This window comes from Phocoena sinus, chromosome 6 (genome assembly GCF_008692025.1).
Source record: "Phocoena sinus isolate mPhoSin1 chromosome 6, mPhoSin1.pri, whole genome shotgun sequence".
NCBI lineage: Eukaryota > Metazoa > Chordata > Mammalia > Artiodactyla > Phocoenidae > Phocoena > Phocoena sinus.
In genome coordinates this window covers 98,831,856-98,848,924 of record NC_045768.1, presented here as the reverse complement: position 1 = coordinate 98,848,924, position 17,069 = coordinate 98,831,856, and positions in this window count along the sequence as shown.

The following is a 17,069-nucleotide window of genomic DNA, read 5'->3' as shown; positions in this document are numbered from 1 at the left end:
GATCAATCCACAGTTAAAATCAATGAACATGTATTGAGCATTTATAATGGCCCAGGCACTGTGCTAAATGCTTTATGTGCGTCATCCTCATTGCAAACTCCACAGTGACCATGAGAGGTAGGTGCTAAGCCTTCCAGGTTAAAGATGAACGCAAACTGGGGCTTAGAGAAGTTAAGCAGCTTGCCCAAGTTCAAATGCTTGGAAAGTAGTGAAACTGGGATTTGAATTACACATCTATGCTCTCAGTGACTCAGAGACCCTGCAGGAGTCAGGACAGGCCAACTCTCCAGCCCTCTTCTACCAGCTCTTGTTTTCATGGAGAGTTTCACTGTCCAGAGTAACAATGACCCAGCCTGCCTTTTGAGCATCTTCACTGACACTGCTTCTGTTCAAAGCAAGATTTATTGGTGGAGCTAGTCAATTAAGCAATTGTTGTTTATTGAGTTCCTCTTCAATTATTCAATATTTATTGAGCACTTTCCATGTAGCCAGTGCCGGTGCAATGAGCCGTGGAGAATACAAGGGAGGTATACAATTCAGCCTTCATCTTCAGGCAGCTTGAAATCTAGCGATGGATTGGAGACAGGGTGGTTGGCAATATTAAATCACATAAGGAAATAAGTACTCAAATCTTAAATTGGTCAGCAAAAGCAGCATGTTGAAAGGCAGAGGAAAAACAGAGCTTCTCTATTATTCAATATTGAGTAAGATTCATGAAGATGGTGAGGTTTAATACCCTTTAAAAGCAGGTAGGAATAGGCTAGGAAAGGGGTAGAGAAGAAGGCATTCCAGGTAGAGAAAAACAGCATAGGCAAAAACACAGAGTGAGCATGGGATGTTTCAGCACCCAGTAAAGATTGATCTAACTAGAATGGAGGCACTGGTTGGAGAGAAAACCTTATTTAAACAAGAAAATCAGGAACCCCAGGCTTGATCCCTAGCACCCAGCACAGTGCTGAGTCATTGTGTGTTTGTTAACCTGAACTCATGCAAGGATAAATATGACAGTCACTGGCTTGCAAGGAACTTAGCATTCAGTAGAATGGAAAATATCTCTATCTATCTATCTATCATCTACCTATCTAATCTGTTTATGGCACAAAATCAAGTATATTAAATGCTGTTAATACTATGATAGAGAATTTTGTTTCTTTCAATATGGCAAACTAGATTTTATAACTCCCTTTTTGTAAAATAAGAAGCCCTGATAGAATTATGAAAATAAACCATATTTTTAAATACATGCACTGGGTTTTCGAAAAAAGTAAATGGAATCCTCAGAAGGAAAAAAAAAAAGTGAAAACACAAATTTGGAAATGTGAGCTTGCTGCAGCCAGTGACTATCTTTGGCTTCTGCCAATCCTCAGTGATTTGGAGCCTATATGTCCACAGTTGTATAGGGGCAAGGGACACAATTTGGACACATACAAGGGACCATGGGGATTTGAATTAGAGATTTCCACATAAGCCAAGCCCCTAGGATCTCACCCTCAATTAAAGATGGTTCAGACTCGCTGTGTTGGGTCTCACGGTAGGCTCTCGTAAGGCCTTGCTCTTATTGGTGGGCGATAGTGATGTTCAGGCTTTCTAGGGATGTATCTACTCTTAGAGGATATCTGGTAATCCCCCCAAAGTCTGGAGTCTAGGTCCCTTTCCTTTGTACACAGGCATCTTGATAAATGGCTATAAGTCTCTAGGTGAAGTTTTGGTAAAAGATTTGCAGTGCATACTTGTAACAGGGATGTAGAGTCTTTCCTTAGGGACACCTGTTCTTGCCTTTAATCAAGAGGCTCTGAGTCTGTGAACTATCTCAGATCTTGGAACTGGGTGAAAATCATGATTTTGGGTTCTCAGATTTGGTTTACCAGGCTTGAAATTGTTTCAGCTATCCATATCCAGTAAGGCCTCTCTTTCAACCCTAGAGATATTAAAATGAATTTGTTTCCACCAAAGACCCCTGTGGGGCTAGGATATGACTATCATTTTGACGATGTTGCATTATTTGAGTAAATCGGCCCTTTTGTCTTCATTAGCTGAGTGCTGCCACTTGACCCCTACCACTCCAGGATATCATTATCACCATTGAAATTAGGGAGGCATCTACACCATCAAACCTTTCTACAGAGGACTGTGGAGCTTTTTAATGAGTCTGGTGTCCCCTTCACTAATCTGTTTCTCAGGTTTTTTGATGAAGGAAGTGTCCTTTGAGCTCTCCAGGGAAATAGTAGAGGGAGGATGAGGTAGTGTCACATGCGATAAATACATTGCAATTTCCCTACGTCTCTTAAGACACTGGATTTCTTCCTCTACCTTATACCAAAGAAGTCCTGGCTTCTACATTTACTGTAGTTCCACTGATTTCAGGTTGCAGTCAACCTACCAAGCACAGTATTAGAACAATTCCCAGCTGTTCTAGCTAACACACTAAATCTAGAATATTCACTAAATGCACTAATGTCAATACATTTGACTCAATCTTATTTTGTGTTACTCTTGTCCTGATCTAGCACCCCTAGAATTTATTCCCACACATATTCATCTGGTTTCCTGTGATGTAAATTAGCCTAATCCTGCAATTCCTTTAGCATGTAAAAGAACAATATGTACTCATTCCTTGAGTCCTGTAGGTGATGAGGAGTGATGAAGGTGGGTCTTGAGGAAAATCAATATTCTCATGCAAGGTAACGACTTCCGGTGAGATCTTTACTTGGTTTTTAAGCAAGGACAAGCTTGTGTTTTTGAACAGAGGGAGATGGGTTTGTTCTGAGGACAAGTAGAATTTTTAGGAAGGAATCATCATTGTGATTACATATATCCAAACTGACCAAAATAACCCTCTTCCAATTCTCAGATCCAATTTTTTTCTCAATCGGTGCCGTCACATTTACATAAGAGCTCTTAGAAAGCCATGAATTCAATTTATGTTGTAATTGTGAAACCTGTAACATCAAGTTTTGCAGCTGATTTTTAGGTACATAGGTTATACAACTGTGGTAGATATTATTTTAGTGCAATTGTAGAAAATCAAGTTTCCTGACATTAACTTGAGTGAGAATTAAAAGAACAAAGCTTGTCATTTTCTTTCTCTACACTTTCCAGGGCAGTCATATGTATTCAGCCCACCCCGCTGTTCTTGATATTCTTATTCATGTAGCCAGATACTTGGTAGTTCATATCCTTGCCTTAAATAATAATTCATTTTATGAATTTCAGATGATACATTTCATAACCCCTTTGCCACTTCAGGCTGTCTACCATTTTCTACCAATAGAGAAACTATCCCTGCCTTTGTGTATAACCAGATCACAAAATGAATCCAATTTCCATCATTCTAGATCTGTTTCCTGGAAACACTTTGATGCAAAATCATATCATCAATCAGAGTTTTGACCAATAAGAACCACTTTTGGTATTTCAAGTAGGAAGTCACTTAAGTACTTAAAAATATAGGAAGGGCTAGAGAAATAAAGGTTAAGGAAGGCTGTCACTAGATCTCAGTCATAGGGAGATAGCTGTCAGGAAGTTGCAGGAAATCCAAGAAGTTGTTTACTAGTCACACTCCTCTAGCCATGAGGTGTTTGATTTGTAGGAAGCCCATATGAAGTCTCATGCTACCAAAGCTCATAAATGGGCCTGCTGCTATTGGAAGAATTTTTTTTTCTTTTTTTTTTTTTTTTTCGGTACGCGGGCCTCTCACTGCTGTGGCCTCTCCCCTTGCGGAGCACAGGCTCCGGATGCGCAGGCTCAGCGGCCATGGCTCATGGGCCCAGCCACTCCGCGGCATGTGGGATCCTCCCGGACTGGGGCACGAACCCGTGTCCCCTGCATCAGCAGGCAGACTCTCAACCACTGCATCACCAGGGAAGCCCTGGAAGAATATTGATTTAGCTCTGGCCTCTCTCACAGCTTCTCAGCCTTATGTAAGTGTCTCTCAATGGTGGAACCCAGTTGAAAACTCTGATGGTAGAGATTCTGATAAATATACTTTCTAGGCTTCTAACTCCAGTGATAGAGGGGAGAGTGCAGAAAAGGGGAAATGATCTGCATTGCTGAAAGACAGTCCAAAACATGAAAGAGAGAAGTCATCATTGTTCAAAGACAACATTATCTTCATAGAAGATCTAAAAGAATCCATAAATCAATTGTTATAAGAAGAAAATTTATCAAGGTGGCTGGATGAAAGATTAATATACAAATTAAAATTTCTATATACTAGCAAAAAACTTACAAAAAAATTACTCTGCCATATTATTATTATTACTATTATTTATCTAGCCATGAATCTTCCAAAAATGTTCCAATTCTTTATGGAGAAAATTTTAAAACATTATTAAAAGGCATTCAATTAGACCTAAATAAATAGATATACTATGTTCATAAATGGGAAGATTCAACTGCAAAATGATTCCAGTTGTCTTCAGGTTGATCTATGCATTTGATGAAATTTCAATAAAGATACCAATAGATTTCTAACTGGAACATGACAATAAATAAGGAAGAGCAAAGGGCCAAGATAGATAAGATAATTCTTTAAAAAAAGGACAAAGGTTTTCTCTAATAGATACTAACAATTACTGTTAAATCTATAGTAATTAATACAGTATGATGTAATAGTGGTACAGATTAATATAGTGGAGCAGAGTAGAGAGCAGAAAAACAGATCTGTGCACTTGGAAAGTTAACATTTTACAGAGATAACTTTGCAGATCAATGAGGAAAAGATTAAATTTTTGAATAATTTGTGCTGAGATATTTGTTCACCAATATAAAAAGGTTAAATTGGAATCTTACCTTAAACCACAAAAACAAAAATCAAGTCCAGATGGGTAAAGTTTCTAAATGTAAAAGGTAAAACTATACATTTTCAAGAAAATGTCAGAGGGGAATCGGGAAGATGGCGGAAGAGTAAGACGTGGAGATCACCTTCCTCCCCACAGGTACACCAGAAATACATCTACATGTGGAACAACTCCTACAGAACACCTAATGAACACTGGCAGAAAACCTCAGACCTCCCAAAAGGCAAGAATCTCCCCCACATACCTGCGTAGGGCAAAAGAAAAAAGAAAAAACAGAGACAAAAGAATAGGGACGGGCCCTGCACCAGTGGGAGGGAGCAGTGAAGGAGGAAAGGTTTCCACACACTAGGAGGCCCCTTCGTGGGTGGAGACTGTGGGTGGCAGAGGGGGGAAGCTTCGAAGCCACGGAGGAGAGGACAGCAACAGGGCTGCGGAAGGCAAAGCAGGGAGATTCCCGCACAGAGGATTGGTGCTGACCAGCACTCACCAGCACGAGAGGCTTGTCTGCTCACCAGCCGGGGCAGGCGTGGCTGGGAGCTGAGGCTCGGGCCTCGGTCGGAGGGCAGGGAGAGGACTGGGGTTGGCAGCGTGAACACAGCCTGCAGGGGGTTAGTGCGCCACGGTAGTCGGGAGGGAGTCCGGGGAAAAGTCTGGACCTGCTGAAGAGGCAAGAGACTTTTTCTTCCCTCTTTGTTTCCTGGTGCGCGAGGAGAGGGGATTAAGAGTGCTGCTTAGAGGAGCTCCAGAGACCTCCGCGAGCCGTGGCTAACAGCTCGGACCCCAGAGACGGGCGTGAGACGCTAAGGCTGCTTCTGTCGCCACCAAGAAGCCTGTGTGCGAGCACAGGTCACTATCCACACACCCCTTCCGGGGAGCCTGTGCAGCCCACCACTGCCAGGGTCCCAGGATCCAGGGACAACTTCCCCGGGAGAATGCACGGCACACCTCAGGCTGGTGCAACGTCGCGCCAGCCTCTGCAGCTGCAGGCTCGCCCCACATCCTTACCCATCCCTCCCCCTAGCCTGAGTGAGCCAGGGTCCCCGAAGCAGCTGCTCCTTTAACCCCGCCCTGTCTGAGTGAAGAACAGACACCCTCCGGTGACTTACACGCAGAGGCAGGGCCAAATCCAAAGCTGAGCCCCAGGAGCTGTGCGAACAAACAAGAGAAAGGGAAATCTCTCCCAGCAGCCTCAGAAGCAGCGGATTAAAGCTCCACAATCAACTTGATGTACCCTGCATCTGTGGAATACCTGAATAGACAACTAATCATACCAAATTGAGGAGGCAGACTTTGAGAGCAAGGTTTATTATTTTTTCCCCTTTTCCTCTTTTTGTGAATGTGTATGTGTATGCTTCTGTGTGAGTTTTTGTCTGTATAGCTTTGCTTTCACCATTTGTCCTAGGGTTCTAGCCATCCGTTATTTTGTGTGTCTTTGTTTCTTTAAAAAAATTTTTTTTCTTAATAATTATTTTTCATTATAATAACTGTATTTTATTTTATCTTACTTTATCCTCTTTCTCTTCTTTCTTTCTTCATTCCTTCCTTCATTTTCTCCTTTCTTTCTTTCTTTCTTTTTCCTTCCTTCCTTCCTTCCTTCCTTCCTTCCTTTCTTTCTTTCTTTCTTTCTTTCTTTCTTTCTTTCTTTCTTTCTTTCTTTCTTCTTTCAACTTTTTCTCCCTTTTACTCTGAGCCATATGGATGAAAGGCTCTTGGTGCTGCACCCAGGAATCAAGGCTGTGCCTCTGAGATGGGAGAGCCAAATTCAGGACACTGGTCCACAAGAGACCTCACAGCTCTACATAATATCAAAAGGCAAAAATCTCCCAGAGATCTCCATCTCAACACCAGCACCCAGGTTCACTCAACGACCAGCAAGCTACAGTGCTGGACACCCTATGCCAAACAACTAGCAAGACAGAAACACAACCCCATCCATTAGCAGAGAGGCTGCCTAAAATCATAATAAGTCCACAGAGACCCCAAAACACACAACCAGACATGGACCTGCCCACCAGAAAGACAAGATCCAGCCTCAACCACCAGAACACAGGCACTAGTCCCCTCCACCAGGAAGCCTACACAACCCACTGAACCAACTTTAGACACTGGGGAAAGATACCAAAAACAACGGGAACTATGAACCTGCAGCCTGCAAAAAGGAGACCCCAAACACAGTAAGATAAGCAAAATGAGAAGACAGAAAATCACACAGCAGATGAAGGAGCAGGATAAAAACTCACCAGACCTAACAAATGAGGAGGAAATAGGCAGTCTACCTGAAAAAGAATTCAGAATAATGATAATAAAGATGATCCAAAATCTTGGAAATAGAATAGACAAAATGCAAGAAACATTTAACAAGGACCTAGAAGAACTAAAGATGAAACAAGCAACGATGAACAACACAATAAATGAAATGAAAACTACTCTAGATGGGATCAATAGCAGAATAACAGGCAGAAGAACGGATAAGTGACCTGGAAGATAAAATAGTGGAAATAACTACTGCAGAGCAGAATAAAGAAAAAAGAATGAAAAGAACTGAGGACAGTCTCAGAGACCTCTGGGAAAACATTAAATGCACCAACATTCGAATTATAGGGGTTCCAGAAGAAGAAGAGAAAAAGAAAGGGAGTGAGAAAATATTTGAAGAGATTATAGATGAAAACTTCCCTAATATGGGAAAGGAAATAGTTAATCAAGTCCAGGAAGCACAGAGAGTCCCATACAGGAGAAATCCAAGAAGGAAAACGCCAAGACACATATTAATCAAACTGTCAAAACTTAAATACAAAGAAAACATATTAAAACCAGCAAGGGAAACACAACAAATAACACACAAAGGAATCCCAATAAGGTTAACAGCTGATCTTTCAGCACAAACTCTGCAAGCCAGAAATAACCGGCAGGACATATTTAAAGTGATGAAGGAGAAAAACCTACATCCATGATTACTCTACCCAGCAAGGATCTAATTCAGACTTCATGGAGAAGTTAAAAGCTTTACAGACAAGCAAAAGCTGAGAGAGTTCAACACCACCAAACCAGCTTCACAACAAATGCTAAAGGAACTTCTCTAAGCAAGAAACACAAGAGAAGGAAAAAACCTACAATAATAAACCCAAAACAATTAAGAAAATGGGAATAGGAACATACATATTGATAATTACCTTAAATGTAAATGGACTAAATGCTCCCACCAAAAGACACAGACTGGCTGGATGGATACAAAAACAAGGCCCATATATATGCTGTCTACAAGAAACCCACTTCAGACCTAGAGACACATACAGACTGAAAGTAAGGGGATGGAAAAAGATATTCCATGCAAATGGAAATCAAAAGAAAGCTGCAGTAGCAATTCTCATATCAGACAAAATAGACTTTAAAATGAAGACTCTTAGAAGAGACAAAGAAGGACACTACATAATGATCAAGGGATTGATCCAAGAAGAAGCTATAACAACTGTAAATATTTATGCACGCAACATAGGAGCACCTCAATACATAAGGCAAATACTAACAGCCATAAAAGGGCAAATCAACAGTAACACATTCATAGTAGGGGACTTTAACACCCCACTTTCACCAATGGACAGATCATCCAAAATGAAAATAAATAAGGAAACACAAGTTTTAAATGATACATTAAACAAGATGGACTTAAATGATATTTATAGGACATTCCGTCCAAAAACAACAGAATACACATTTACCTCAAGTGCCAATGGAACGTTCTCCAGGATAGATCACATCTTGGGTCACAAATGAAGCCTTTGGTAAATTTAAGAAAATTCAAATTATATCAAGTATCTTTTCCGACCACAACACTATGAGACTAGATATTAATTACAGGAAAAGATCTGTAAAAAATACAAACACATGGAGGCTAAACAATACACTACTTAATAACGCAGTAATCACTGAAGAAATCAAAGAGGAAATCAAAACATACCTAGAAACAAATAACAATGGAGACACGACGACCCAAAACCTATGGGATGCAGCAAAAGCAGTTCTAAGAGGGAAGTTTATAGCTATACAATCCTACCTTAAGAAACAGGAAACATCTCGAATAAACAGCCTAACCTTGCACCTAAAGCAATTAGAGACAGAAGAGCAAAAATACCCCAAAGTTAGCCGAAGGAAAGAAATCATAAAGATCAGATCAGAAATAAATGAAAAAGAAATGAAGGAAATGATAGCAAAGATCAGTAAAACTAAAAGCTGGTTCTTTGAGAATATAAAAAAAAAATGATAAACCATTAGCCAGACTCATCAAGAAAAAAAGGGAGAAGACTCAAATCAATAGAATTAGAAATGAAAAAGAAGTAACAACTGACACTGCAGAAATACAAAAGATCATGAGAGATTACTACAAGCAACTCTATGCCAATAAACTGGACAACCTGGAAGAAATGGACAAATTCTTAGAAATGCACAACTTGCCAAGACTGAATCAGGAAGTAATAGAAAATATGAACAGACCAATCACAAGCACTGAAATTGAAACTGTGATTAAAAATCTTCCAACAAACAAAAGCCCAGGACCAGATGGCTTCACAGGCGAATTCTATCAAACATGTAGGGAAGAGCTAATGCCTATCCTTCTCAAAATCTTCCAAAATATAGCAGAGGGAGGAACACTCCCCAAACTCATTCTAGGAGGCCACCATCACCCTGATACCAAAACCAGACAAGGATGTCACAAAGAAAGAAAATTACAGGTCAATATCACTGATGAACATAGATGCAAAAATCCTCAACAAAATACTAGCAAACAGAATCCAACAGCACATTAAAAGGATCATCCACCATGATCAAGTGGTTTTTTTTCCAGGAATGCAAGGATTCTTCAATATACTCAAATTAATCAACGTGATACACCATATTAACAAATTGAAGGAGAAAAAAATATGATCATCTCAATAGATGCAGAGGAAGCTTTCAACAAAATTCAATACCCATTTATGATAAAAGCCCTGCAGAAAGTAGGCATAGAGGGAACTTTCCTCAACATAATAAAGGCCATATATGACAAACCCACAGCCAACATCATCCTCAATGGTGAAAAACTGAAAGCATTTCCACTAAGATCAGGAACAAGACAAGGTTGCCCACTCTCACCACTAATATTCAACATAGTTTTGGAAGTTTTAGCCACAGCAATTAGAGAAAAAAGGAAATAAAAGGAATCCAAATGGGAAAAGAAGAAGTAAAGCTGTCACTGTTTGCAGATACTATACATAAAGAATCCTAAAGATGCTACCAGAAAACTACCAGTAAAGCTGTCACTGTTTGCAGATACTATACATACAGAATTCTAAAGATGCTACCAGAAAACTACTAGAGCTAATCAATCAATTTGGTGTAGTAGCAGGATACAAAATTAATGCACAGAAATCTCTGGCAGTCTATACACTAATGATGAAAAATCTGAAAGTGAAATCAAGAAAACACTCCCATTTACCATTGCAACAAAAAGAATAAAATATCTAGGAATAAACCTACCTAAGGAGACAAAAGACCTGTATGCAGAAAATTATAAGACACTGATGAAAGAAATTAAAGATGATACAAATAGATGGAGAGATATACCATGTTCTTGGATTGGAAGAATCAACATTGTGAAAATGACTATACTACCCAAAGCAATCTACAGATTCAATGCAATCCCTATCAAACTACCATTGGCATTTTTTACAGAACTAGAACAAAAAGTTTCACAATTTGTATAGAAACACAAAAGACCCCGAATAGCCAAAGCAATCTTGAGAATGAAAAATGGAGCTGGAGGAATCCGGCTCCCTGACTTCAGACTATACTACAAAGCTACAGTAATCAAAACAGTATGGCAATGGCACAAAAACAGAAAGATAGATCAATGGAACAGGATAGAAAGCCCAGAGATAAACGCACGCACATATGGTCACCTTATCTTTGATAAAGGAGGCAGGAATATACAGTGGAGAAAGGACAGCCTCTTCAATAAGTGGTGCTGGGAAAACTGGACCAGTACATGTAAAAGTATGAGATTAGATTACTCCCTAACACCATACACAAAAATAAGCTCAAAATGGATTAAAGACCTAAATGTAAGGCCAGAAACTATCAAACTCTTAGAGGAAAACATAGGCAGAACACTCTATGACATAAATCACAGCAAGATCCTTTTTGACCCACCTCCCAGAGCAATGGAAATTAAAAACAATAATAAACAAATGGGACCTATTGAAACTTCAAAGCTTTTGCACAACAAAGGAAACCATAAACAAGACCAGAAGACAACCCTCAAAATGGGGGAAAATGTTTGCAAATGAAGCAACTGACAAAGGATTAATCTCCAAAATTCACAAGCAGCTCATGCAGCTCAATAACAAAAAAACAAACAACCCAATCCAAAAATGGGCAGAAGACCTAAATAGACATTTCCCCAAAGAAGATATACAGATTGCCAACAAACACATGAAAGAATGCTCAACATCATTAATCATTAGAGAAATGCAAATCAAAACTACAATGAGATATCATCTCACACCAGTCAGAATGGCCATCATCAAAAAATCTAGAAACAATAAATGCTGGAGAGGGTGTGGAGAAAAGGGAACCCTCTTGCACTGCTGGTGGGAATGTGAATTGGTACAGCCACTATAGAGAACAGTATGGAGATTCCTTAACAAACTACAAATAGAACTATCATATGACCCAGCAATCCGACTACTGGACATATACCCTGAGAAAACTATAATTCAAAAAGAGTCATGTACCAAAATGTTCATTGCATCTCTATTTACAATAGCCAGGAGATGTAAACAACCTAAGTGTCCATCATCAGATGAGTGGATAAAGAAGATACGGCACATATATACAATGGAATATTACTCAGCCATATAAAGAAACGAAATTGAGCTATTTGTAATGAGGTGGATGGACCTAGAGTCTGTCATACAAAGTGAAATAAGTCAGAAAGAGAAAGACAAATACCGTATGTTAACACATATATATGGAATTTCAGAAGAAAAATATTGTCATGAAGAACCTAGGGGTAAAACAGGAATAAAGACACAGACCTACTAGAGAATGGACTTTAGGATATGGGGAGGGGCTAAGTTTTGGCAAAGCGAGAGAGTGGCATGGACATATATACACTATCAAGTGTAAACTAGATAGCTAGTGGGAAGCAGCTGCATAGCGCAGGGAGATCAGCTAGGTGCTTTGTGACCACCTAGAGGGGTGGGATAGGGCGGGTGAGAGGGAGGGAGTCGCAAGTGGGAAGTGATATGGGCACATATGTATACGTATAACTGGTTCACTTTGTTATAAAGCAGAAACTAACACACCATTGTAAAGCAAGTATACTCCAATAAAGATGTAAAAAAAAAGAAAATTTCAGAGAATGTCTCAACCTCAGGGTGGGGAGGATTTTCTTAAACATGTTCTACAAAGCATATATTACTAAAAATTGACACATTTATCAGCCTTATAATTAAGATATTCTGTTTATCATAAAAAGCATGAAGAAATTAGAAAAACAAACCAAAAACTTTGAGAAGATATTTGCCACACTTGCTGACAAAGAATTAGTATTCACAATATAAAAAGAACTTTTATGAGTCAATAAGAAAAAGATATAAAAATGTAGACATAGAAAGTTGGACAAAGACATAACAAGGCATATCAATAAAAAAGAATCTGCTAAAGCCATGAAAATTTATTTAATCATACTAATCATTAGAGAAATGCAAATCAAGCACACCCACCATTTTGTGCCATCAAATGGCACAAAGAAGTTTTTGAATCTGACAAGATCAAGTATTAGCAAGGCAATGGGAATTTTCATATATTTTTGATGAGAATGTAAATTGTTACAAATATTTGATAAACAATTTGGCTTTCTACCCTAGAAGCCAGCAATTACTCTTCTGGAGAAACTCTTTCATAGCTACAAGTATGTATATTAACATAAATATTTATAGTGGCAAAGATTTGGGAAAAAAACACAAAAGGTCTACTAGCAGAAGACAGTACATATAAAGTGTGGTAAAGTCATTTAAATAAAAATGGATTAACCAGAGCCCCATCTATCAAAATAAATGACCATTACACATATTCTTTTGAGTGATAAAGAATACACAAAGTCTGATTCAATTTATAAAATGTTTGTAGACATGCAAAACCAAACAATACATAATTTTTAAGTAAATACCTATGTAGCTCAGATCCTGGTGATTATGGATGACTCTCAGGACATCAGCCCTGAGCTAGGCACTTCCATCCACATCAGTTTACATAATCCCCCACTGTAATGATGACAACACATACCAAGGTAGTGTTACTGTCCCTAACTTTACAAATGAGAGTCGTTAATAACTCACCCGAGACTGTGCAGTAAGTGGTAATTAGGACTGAGACCCAGATCATCTGTCTCCACAGGCATGGTTCTTTGTACCTCACCAACACACACAGCTGCCTGATAACTCAACACCTCATTCAACTCTCCTCTTCTGACAGCAACTTGTCTGCATCTTACCAACTGACTATTATGCTGGCTTTTACCCTTGGCCCTTTATTGTATGTCTTGTCCCTAAGTCCAGATCTTAAGGTGTATGAGGGTAAGACTATGTCTTATGTATATTCTGTAATGGTGTCTAGTGTTTAGATACCAAAGAGATTCTCTATCAATTAATTAATCAATCTATTAATTGATTCATTGGGGATGAGCTAGAAGAGTGGCTCATGGAGAACCCTCCAGGACTGGAAAGGATGGGGTGGGACATTAAATCTCGAAATTCAGGAAGCCAGGGAAGGGGGCCAAGGCACACAGTGAAGGCAGTTCAGTTGCTTAGGTGGGAGACCAAAAAGTTCCCTTTAAGAATCTGATAAAATCTATGAATTGTGTTCCCTAAAGAACACACATCTGAAAACACACAGAAACAAAGTTTTGTATATACATGAAGCTCAGGATAAATATCAAGAGTGGCCCAGATTTAGAGTCAAAATATCTAGTGTCATCGTGTTGCTGTAAGGACCAGCTGCCTCCCAAGAAAAGAGCAACCTTAAACTCCCCACTAGCCTCTGACAGTCCTGGATCTCTTTAGCCTCTGTCTGTCTCATTTTCTTTTTGCTTTACCTTTTCAAACTTACCTTCTCTTCCAATCATGTCTTCTTGTGTGCTGTTCCAACTTTGGTTTGTCCTGCTGACTCTGCTTTCCGGTCACAGCTTTTTAGACTTAGCTCCCTGTAAGCGGGCACTTGAACAGGTCCAGCTGGCATTTCAGGTTCTGGGCTTCCCTCCCTGACCTCAGCCTGGCTCTTCTGTGGATCTCAGAGAGTGTCCCAGAATCAGCACTTTCGCATTCTCTGATCAGTTGTCTTATGTGAGACTGGGGAAAATAATAGCATTGTTGAGAAGATTAAATGTAGGAACTGTACTTTGTAAACTTCCACTTCAGGCAAATGTGAGCTGTTACCATGAAGCAAGAGCACTGTCTGTGTGTGTGTGTGTATGTGTGTGTGTGTCTGTGTGTTGGGGGCGGGGATCCACAGGGTGTGTGATGTATGTATAGGGGGTGGAGGGGTGAGGCTCTGAGTGAAGAAAACAGAGGGCAGGACACATTTGCTGATTGAATATACTATTTTTGTTTGCAACTTACACTGGATGAAAGTGCTATAAAATTATTTATTATTATTATTACCATCATCATCATCAATAAAAATGTCTTTGAGTGCCAGGATTTTCCTCAGCACATGGCAATGGATAAGCTTTTTTACTGCAACTGATGCTGAGGAGATACAAAGATTCTGAGGAGTATAGACCCAGAGCCTCCTTTCACCCCAGCTGGCTCAGCCAAGAGGGAACAGCCAGCCCTAAGCACATCCTACCTTGGAGGGGGTCAAAGAGAAACCCTGAGTCTAAAGAGGATTGGCTATAGGTGACCTATACACTGCTCAGCATCCCATGAGACAAGTGTCACAATTCCAAAGTCTAGAATGACCAAGGTGCTGACAGCACCCAAGTCCTGCCTTTGATCTGTCTCACTCTATCAGATTTTAACAAAAGCAAGTACTGTGCACTGGTTCTGGATGGCCTATTTTAGGGATAATAGCAATGCTGCTTTTCTTGGAGTTCTTGGATCAAAGATATAGGAATGAAGATGAAAAAAAAAATGGTAGGGATGTCTCACAACTCAGTAGCCAGAACTAATCATGTATCCTATTCAACAGAGGGACCCCAAAGTTCCATGCTGCCATGTATCCAGGAAGAAGGAAGAACTGGATATCTGTGAGTATCCCTAATGACCACCGCAAAATCAAAATGATTTTGCGTATCAAATACATAGAAAAATCAAAACAATTCAAATTTAAAAACTTAATTCAATGTTACAGTAGATATTGCTTGCTCAAACTGAGTCACCCCCCACGGATATGAGTACATCCAAGAGGTCCTTTGAGTTTGGCCTGATTCTGCTTCCATGTGCCATGTGATGATTCAGTTCTCCCACTAATACACCAACGTCTATGCAGTCATTTGGCTTTCACTTGGCAGGAGCGCACCATTTACATTGTAATTTCCCCTCTGTTCTTTTCTCACTGGACCACGTCAAGTATTGCAGTGCTAATTTTTACTGACACAATCACAGCAGTTGGTTATAAGGTAGTTATCTATATGATCCAGAAAATGCTTATATTAATTTTTTGTATTATAACTGAATTAAAAACAAAGTTAAACCCTTGTCACAGAGAAGTCAAAAATCCCTTAGAAATGCAGCTTTTACTTGTCCTTTTCATTTCCACCTTCTCACTCCTGGACAGGGGACAGGACAGGTAGAGGAGGTAATGCCGTCCTCCACCTGGAAGGTGTGGCTCTTTTTCCTCCAGTTCTTGCTCTTCTGCTTTCTCATCTTCTCCTCTTTCCAGTGCTGTCATGTGCCTTCCTCCATTCAAGACCCCTGGCTGTTCTGTATTTCCCTCAAGCTGTTTCCAGGTTTAGGCTAATCCAGAAAGTCTGTCTCTATCCTTGCCCATCAGTCTTGTAGCCTTGGGATGCTCTCTCTACTCTTTCCTGCCTCAACTCTTCTAGGTGAGCCCTGAGTCACACTCTGAAAAAATTTCTGCCATACAAAGCTGAGGTTTCCAGAACATTTTCTGACTCTGTACAACTGTCATCTGCTATTACTCTCTCATATCTACGTGACCCCAAAGGCAGGTCAGTCAACCCCATATATGTTGCCAACCTGGGGGCCTCTGGATAGGCCTCAAGTGATCTCTTAATCTTCTAAAATTGTAGGCAAAATTTTATATGTAGATATTCAAGTACATCTTTTTCTGAGAAGAGGGTGTCCAGAATCTCATCAGATTCTCAAAGAGCCCCTGGACCTTACAAACACTAATGCCTTGGTAGTTTTACATGACCCAGTTAAAACTTCATAATTCTCATTTCCATTTAATAGACAACTTATCTCTACTTCTGTTAAAATATGAAATGCTATATATAAGAGCCTACGCTGATGTGTTTGTTCCAGAGAGTAATGCAGCATGGGCTTTGCCACCTGTTTTTGTAGAATGTAGTCTATAGCAGACACTGTACATGGTGTAGCGATAGCCAAGCATCCCACAGTCCCTCCTGGAAGAGCCTGATTTTGATTGGGTCTTCATTCTCAACTTGGTCAGATAAGTTGTCATCCTTCTAATTCGACTGGTTAGCCACAATGGATCTAAGCTGTATTAGTATTCTACTGCTGCACAACAAATTAACACAAACGTCTTGGCTTCAAATAACACATATTTATTATGTCACAGTTTCTGTGGGTCAGGAGTCCAGGCATGCACAGCTTAGATGGGTCTTCTGCTCTGGGTCTCACAAAGCTCCAATCAAGATGTCAACCAGGCTGCATTCTTTTTTATTTTATTTTATTATTATTTTTACCGTCTTTATTGGAGTATAATTGCTTTACAATGATGTGTTAGTTTCTGCTGTATAACAAAGTGAATCAGCTATAAATATACATATATCTCCATATCTCCTCCCTCTTGCATCTCCCTCCCACCCTCCCTATCCCACACCTCTAGGTGGTCACAAAGCACCAAGCTGATCTCCCTGTGCTATATGGCTGCTTCCCAGTAGCTAGCTATTTTACATTTGGTAGTGTATATAGGTCAGTGCCACGCTCTCACTTCATCCCAGCTTACCCTTCCTGCTCCCCTTGCTTCAAGTCCATTCTCTAAATCTGTGTCTATATTCCTATCTTGCCCCTAGGTTCATCAGAACAT